The sequence below is a fragment of the Rhinopithecus bieti genome, unplaced genomic scaffold (genome assembly GCF_001698545.2).
Source record: "Rhinopithecus bieti isolate Rb0 unplaced genomic scaffold, ASM169854v2 scaffold_27006, whole genome shotgun sequence".
Taxonomy (NCBI): Eukaryota; Metazoa; Chordata; class Mammalia; order Primates; family Cercopithecidae; genus Rhinopithecus; species Rhinopithecus bieti.
In genome coordinates this window covers 1,187,274-1,194,010 of record NW_016813373.1, presented here as the reverse complement: position 1 = coordinate 1,194,010, position 6,737 = coordinate 1,187,274, and the positions used below count along the sequence as shown (strand labels likewise).

Below are 6,737 nucleotides of genomic sequence, written 5' to 3'. Positions count from 1 at the left end.
GTGTAGTGACATGATGTTGGCTCACTACAACCTCCACTTCCCGGGTTCAAGTAATTCTCCTGTCTCAGCCTTCTGAATAGCTGGGATTACAGGCACTCGTTAACATGCCCAGCTAGTTTTTGTATTTTGAGTGGAGACAGGCTTTCACCATGTTGGCCAGGCTGGTCTCGAACTCCTGACCTCGAGAGCTGCCTTGGCCTCCCAAAGTGCTGGGATTACAGGCTTGAGCCACCAAGCCTGTCTGAGGAAGGAGTCTTAAAGGATACATGAAGGTTTGTGAGTAACCCAGGTCTTCTCTGGATAATCTCCATGCTCAGGCACCTCTCTTTTCCTACTCTGAACATTGAACAGGGGCAGAAGGAAGCAAGCCATGAGAGAGGAACAGGTGTGACCAGAAGGTCCTCAAGGGCCCAAAAGCAGAGCTCCTGAGAGCACAAACTCCCACAGGTGCATACTAAAAAATCTTTATGTTTCTACCTTTGCAGAACTCAATTAGTTCCCGATGTACTGGAATGAAATGGAATAATGAGACCTACCTCACTAAAAATCTAGGCTCCTGTCCAGAACTTTCCATTCTGTGAGACAGCAGTGGGCAGAAGGAGATGATAAAAGTAGGTAGAACTTAGCTCTGTATATATAGACCCAAAACTCCAGGGGCCTGTGAGGGAGAGGAGGGTAGAGAGGTCCTGAGTATTGTTCTTCACGCTTCAATCAGACAGACCTCTATTCCATGGGAAAGTTCATTGGCCATTTTTACCCGGGGCTATTTCTTTTCTCTTATGGACTGTATCAGGCCACAGTGGTCTCCAAGGGCATGATACTCAAAGGTTGTGTCCTGTATCCTTTGTGCCCTCCCAGGAATAAGCAAAGATGTTCCAGGCTGTGGAAAATAGCCTATGGAGGATTACTGAAGATAGTGACTGGCTCCCTCTTAACATTTTATGTGGTCCTCTGTCTTGATGGCAGGATAAGCAAGCCAGGTGCCATCAAGGTTCATGACAAAGAGTGGCAGCACCTCACCATGTTCATCCTCCCTCACTCTCAATGGCTGGTGTGGACTTCATGAGCAACAACGTGCTGCCTCAGAGTGTGTGGGCCTAGAAAAAGGTATCCCCCCTGGTCCTGATCATCTACGAGCTCCTGCTGCTGAGGTGTCACATGCTAAAGACTCAGAAGGGGTGGAGCTGCACGTTCACTCTCTGTCATTTTGGTGGTGTTCCTGCTGTTGCTGGTGTTTGACTGCAGAGCCTGGTGGGCTCCCAACATGTGTCCATCTCAACAGCCTGATGGAGACCTTTCTGATGCTGAGATGGTCCTGCTGATGCAGGCAGGCTTTATTCTATACAGACCTGTCTCTGGCTACCCTGGCAAGACGATGACATCAGTGACATCATGTTTGTCACCACCTTCTTCTGCTGGCATGTGATGATCGATGCTCAGTCCTGTTGGGAATCTATGGCTCTCCTCCTTTTGGTATATTGTTACAGTCCCTAGCTTGAAGCTGACCAGGGCCCAAAGAAGCCTCCGTATTACACAAGCCCTCCAGGACCCCTCTACAAGTTGCTACAGGAAGTAGAGCAGTCAGAGAAAGAGGATCAGGCTCTCCTCCTTGCAAAGTGCTCCCCCTGAGACAGGGCCTATAGTGGCTGGCACGTCGTCCACCTCATCTTCCTCCTGTGGGCTTCTTAGCCATGAACATGGCACCCTCTTTGGTCCCCAGTGAAGGGAATGGCCCTGAAGGACAGTAATTGGCCCCGACTGTTGTCCCTGTAGCTGGGCCTCAGGTTGCTGAGGAGATAGGGAGAGAGAAACCTGAAGAGCGGGCACAGATGGGGTTATGTGGATGGGGCAAAGTGGAAGAGGAGGAAAAGGCCCAAAGAGGTAGGAATGTGGCCAAGAAATATCCATAGCAGGAAGAGAACAATCAAAGGGAGGCCTCTGAAAGGAGCGGGGTGGAGACCAGCAGTGATGCCCTCACCAGCTGTCTGGCTTGGTTTTTACCTAAGGAATAAAGACTTCTCACAAATCAAGATTGCAGTGATGGGTATTTCTGTTGGCCAGCTAAGGCGAAACAGCGTAAACAGATGGAGTACCATTCACTTAACCCACCTGATTGAAATAAGAATCTCATATATATTTTTAACTTGGGTGGATTAGCATAGTTTCAAATTCTGCACATAAAGTGAGAATTAAAACTGTTCACATCATAGTTTTTCAAGTCTCCATAAACCAAACTTTCACTAAATGCCACCACATCTCTAACTCCTGACTTCTAATCCAGCCAAAGCAAAGTGTTTTTCTACTTGTTTAACCACCACTAGCCCCAGCAGCAGTTTACTAGATCCTGATTTACTGGAGCCTACACTTGAGCCTTTCCAAATAACGCTCTCTACAAAACCCATCGGCAGTCACATTTTTACTACACAGTGTCATTCTACACTCAGCAATAAATTTCATGCACCACTTCCACCAAAAAGACCTCCTCCAGAAAATTCTCATAGACTCCTTGGGTCTGGAGATCTTCAGAGACTCTGTAAATCTGTGTTGCTATTTGCCCGTGCTGCTGATACACTCTCCTTTGCTGTGTATCTCATATTGCCCCTTTCCAGGAGGTTTTGCTCTACCAACTACAAGGCAGGCTCCTGAACAGCAGGGAATTTATCCTATCCTTGTTACCCATTTCCGCTGCATGTTCCAGAAGAATATAACATTGTCCTATGCACAGTTCATGCGTAATAAAGTCTCATTTGCTTCAGGCACCTCCCTTTCCTGTCTCTTCTAAATGTAGTGTCTGCTCTGTGAACTCTCAGAGAGGCAGCCACGGGCTAAGAATGCATCACATAGCAGCAGGTCTCTGTATAAAATAAACTCCACTGACCTGTTTAGGAGATCAGTTTACTCTGTGTATCATCTTTTACTGGACCTCTATGAAGTATGCCCCATTGGCTTCCCAGATGTCTCCATTTTACATATAAAAAACTGAAGACTTCCACAGGTGTCTGTGCCCAAAGACTCATGGCTGGTCAGAGACAGGACAGGAACATAGGCTCTGAAAGTCAAGCCCCTGCTTCTGTTGTCTGGGCTCGAATGACTTCTCTGCAGAGAAAGGTGGAGGAGTGTGACTGATGTGGAAAACAAGATGGGCAGAAAGCAGGTGGCAAGAAGCCCCGGTGTGCATGAGTAGAGCACTGCAATGACCCCCAGGCCTCCTAAAGAGTATGTGCACATCATACCTTCTGTCTCTATCCTAGGCTGCCCTGGGTGTGCAGAGGATGCTGGGCTTCCATACCCCTGGCAGGGCTAATGTTTTGGGTACAGGTCAGACTGGAGCCTGAGACAAGATGCTTCTAATCCTTCTTGTTTATTGGATTATGTCTAATTACTGGGCTCTTTTTCATTATTTACCATCTGGGCTCTCATTTTTTATTGCCTTTTTAATTTTGTTTTGTTTTGTTTTGTTTTTGAGACGGAGTCTTGCTCTGTCACCTAGGCTGGAGTACAGTGGCGTGATCTCAGCTCACTGCAACCTCCGCCTCCCAAGTTCAAGCGATTCTCCTGCCTCAGCCTCCCAAGTAGCTGGGACTACAGGCATGTGCCACCATGCCCAGTTAATGTTTGTATTTTTAGTAGAGACAGGGTTTCACCATGTTGGCCAGGCTGGTCTTGAACTCCTGACCTTAGGTGATCTACCCACCTTGGCCTCCCAAAGTGCTGGGATTACAGGCATGAGCCACCGCACCCGGCCTTATTGCCATTCTTGAATATAGTCATGGTAAATAATGAAGAAACCACTTCCTTATTGATCTCATCAAGTCATTCATATCCTAGTTCTAAACTGCTAAGCAAATCTCTGATAATTAGTGAATTTCTCCCAACATAATATCTCATAAAATATGTCTTTGCAGCTAATATACTTGCATTTGTAGAAACATTTAAATTGAGTGTACTCCCCTCCAAAAACATTCCCAATATAAGTTTAACAAAATTCAGCAAACCCATTGTAAAATACATCTGAGAAAGGAACACTGAGACAGCTCAAGCATTTTTTTTCCCAGAAGAAAAAAATGAGGGAGAAAATTGCTTTGCCAGCTTTCATAATCCATTATGAAATTAATTCAAGAATTAAAACAGTGTGGTATAGGAGCAAGCAAGTAACGTAGGTCCATAAATCAACACGGTATAGCTTAATAGAGGCTCCAGAAACAGAAATATGGAATGTGAGAATTAAATACATATTATGAATGGTTTATTCAATTAATGTGAGGAATAACTGGCTTTTTATTTGTAGAAACAACAACTTTGTTTCAAGGTGTAGGCAGGGTTTGTTCCTCGTAGATGCTCTGCTGTAAAATATGCTGCGTATCTCCCTCCTAGCTTCCACTGACTGCTGGTAGTCTTTGGCATTCCTTGGCTTATACTGGCATCACTCCCATATATGCCTCCATCTTCACATTGTCTTCTCCTGTGTGTTTCTCTGTGCCTTTAATCTCCTTCTGCTTTTCTCTTACAAGGATACCTGCCATTGGCTTTAGGGCCCACCTCAAATCCAAGGTGAGCTCATCTTGAGGTCCTTAACTTAATTATATCTGCAAATACTCTTTTCCAAATAAGATCACATTCACAGGTCCTAGGGGTTAGGACTTGGACCTATCTTTCTGGGTGCCACCATTCAATTCACTATCCTTTCATATATAAAAAAGTCTCATGTCCCATGTCCTACCTCCGTTTGGGGCCTAGAGGCAGTTAACAGCTCCAACTGTTACTCAAGTATCCCTTATAGTCTCCTCATACTCTGTCCACATCTGTAAAAGAAGTACCTTTATTTATGTATTTTATTTATTTATTTTTGAGACAGAGTCTCGCTCTGTCACCCAGGCTGGAGTGCAATGGTGCAATCTCTGCGTATTGCAACTTCTACTTCCCAGGTTCAAGCAATTCTCCTGCCTCTGTCTCCTAAGTAGCTGGGATTGCAGGTGCCCATCACCAGACCCAGCTAATTTTTTTTTTTGTATTTTTGAAAGAGATGGGGTTTCACCATGTTGGCCAGGCTGGTCTTCAACTCCTGACCTCAGGTGATTCACCTGCCTTAGCCTCCCAAGGTGCTGGGATTACAGGTGTGAGCCATTGCACCCGGCCCAGAAGTACCTGTATTAAACCCTCTGTGAACTATCCCAATTTGGGTTTCCATCTATTCCTAATTGAAACCGTACCTGAAACAGCAGTGGAGGAATTATACTGCAGGCCAAAACCTTAGAAAGAGTTCACCCTCAGATGTTGGTAAGAGTGAAAAAAGAAAATTTTCACTACTGAATTTCACAAAAGTGAAGATCCAATGAAGGACACTTATTTGTAAACGTGGTTAATAAATGGAGGAGATTTTTCACCTCCAATCAAAATGACTAAGGGATTAATTAATATATTTAAGAATCCTAAAGAACTATTATTTTCAAGGAACTATACAAGGATTGGCAATAAAATAATGAGAAAAATACAAATAACAATATACATAATTATATTGTAACTATGGTAATGGATGAAAAGGATAATTAGATGGTTTGGTAAGCAGAATTCTAAGATGGTCCCTAAGATTCCTGCTTTTGGTGTACATATTCAGGTTAATCCCCTTCCCTTGAGTGTTGCTGGGACCAGTTCATATAAGGAAATATAAAATCTAAGCTTAGTTACTAATCAGTTGACTTTGAATTAATCAAGAGGAAGATTGTCCTGGATGGGTCTGACCTAGTCAGATGAGCCCATAAGAAGGTGAATCATCAAGGATTCACTCCTGCTGGCCTGGAAGAAAACTCACAGCCATGTCATGATTTGTCTATGAAAGCCATGTGCCAAGAACTGAGAGCAAGCTCTAGAGCAGAAGATTCAACTGGTTCCTGTTGGCTTCCTGACCCATACGAACTGTGAAATGGTCAGTTTTCATTGTGTGTGCTCCTAAATTTGTGCTAATTTATTACAAAGCAATAGGAAACTAGTAAAGGTGGTGTTAAATTTTAGTAAAGGTTTATCCAGCACTGTGAGCAGTAGAAAACACTGTATCATACTGAGACTTGTGGCCCTGTAACAGAAAGATTTTATCCAAAATGAACTAGGTGTACAAAGAGGAGCTAGTACCATTCTTACTGAAACTCTTCCAAAAAATCTAGGAGGGGGTATCCCTTCTTAACTCATTCTACAAATCCAGTATTACCCTAATACCACAATCAGGCAAGAATACAACAGAGCAAGACTCCATCAACAAAAAAAAAAAGAAGAAGAAGGAGAAGGAGAAGGAGAGAATTCAATGTCATTTTCTTTTTTTTTTTTTTTTTTTTTTTTTTTTTTTTTTTTTTTTTTTTGAGAACGGAGTCTCGCTCTGTCGCCCAGGCCTGGAGTGGGGGCAGGGCAGATCTCAGCTCACTGGCAAGGCTCCACCCTCCGGGTTTACGCCATTCTCGCTGCCTCAGCCTCGCCCCGAAGTGTCTGGGACTACAGGTGCCCGCCACGCTCGCCATGCTAGTTTTTTTGTATTCTTTTTTAGTAGATGACGGGGTTCACCGGTGTTGCCAGGATGGTCTGCGATCTCCTGACCCTCGTGATCCGGCCCGTCTCGGCGATCCTCCCAAAGTGCTGGGATTACAGGCTTGAGCCACCGCGCCCAGCCTCAATGTCATTTTCTATAGCCACACAAAAAAATAAAAACTAGAAATACATTTGACCAAAGAGGTGAAAGATCTCTACAAAGA

The 6,737-nt window shown here is 44.3% G+C and overlaps 1 pseudogene; it reads left to right on the top strand.

Annotated features, from left to right (window-relative positions):
* The first annotated feature begins 814 nt into the window (after positions 1-814).
* On the top strand, positions 815-1,629 carry LOC108512708 (transmembrane epididymal protein 1-like; annotated as a pseudogene).
* Positions 1,630-6,737: the final 5,108 nt, after the last annotated feature.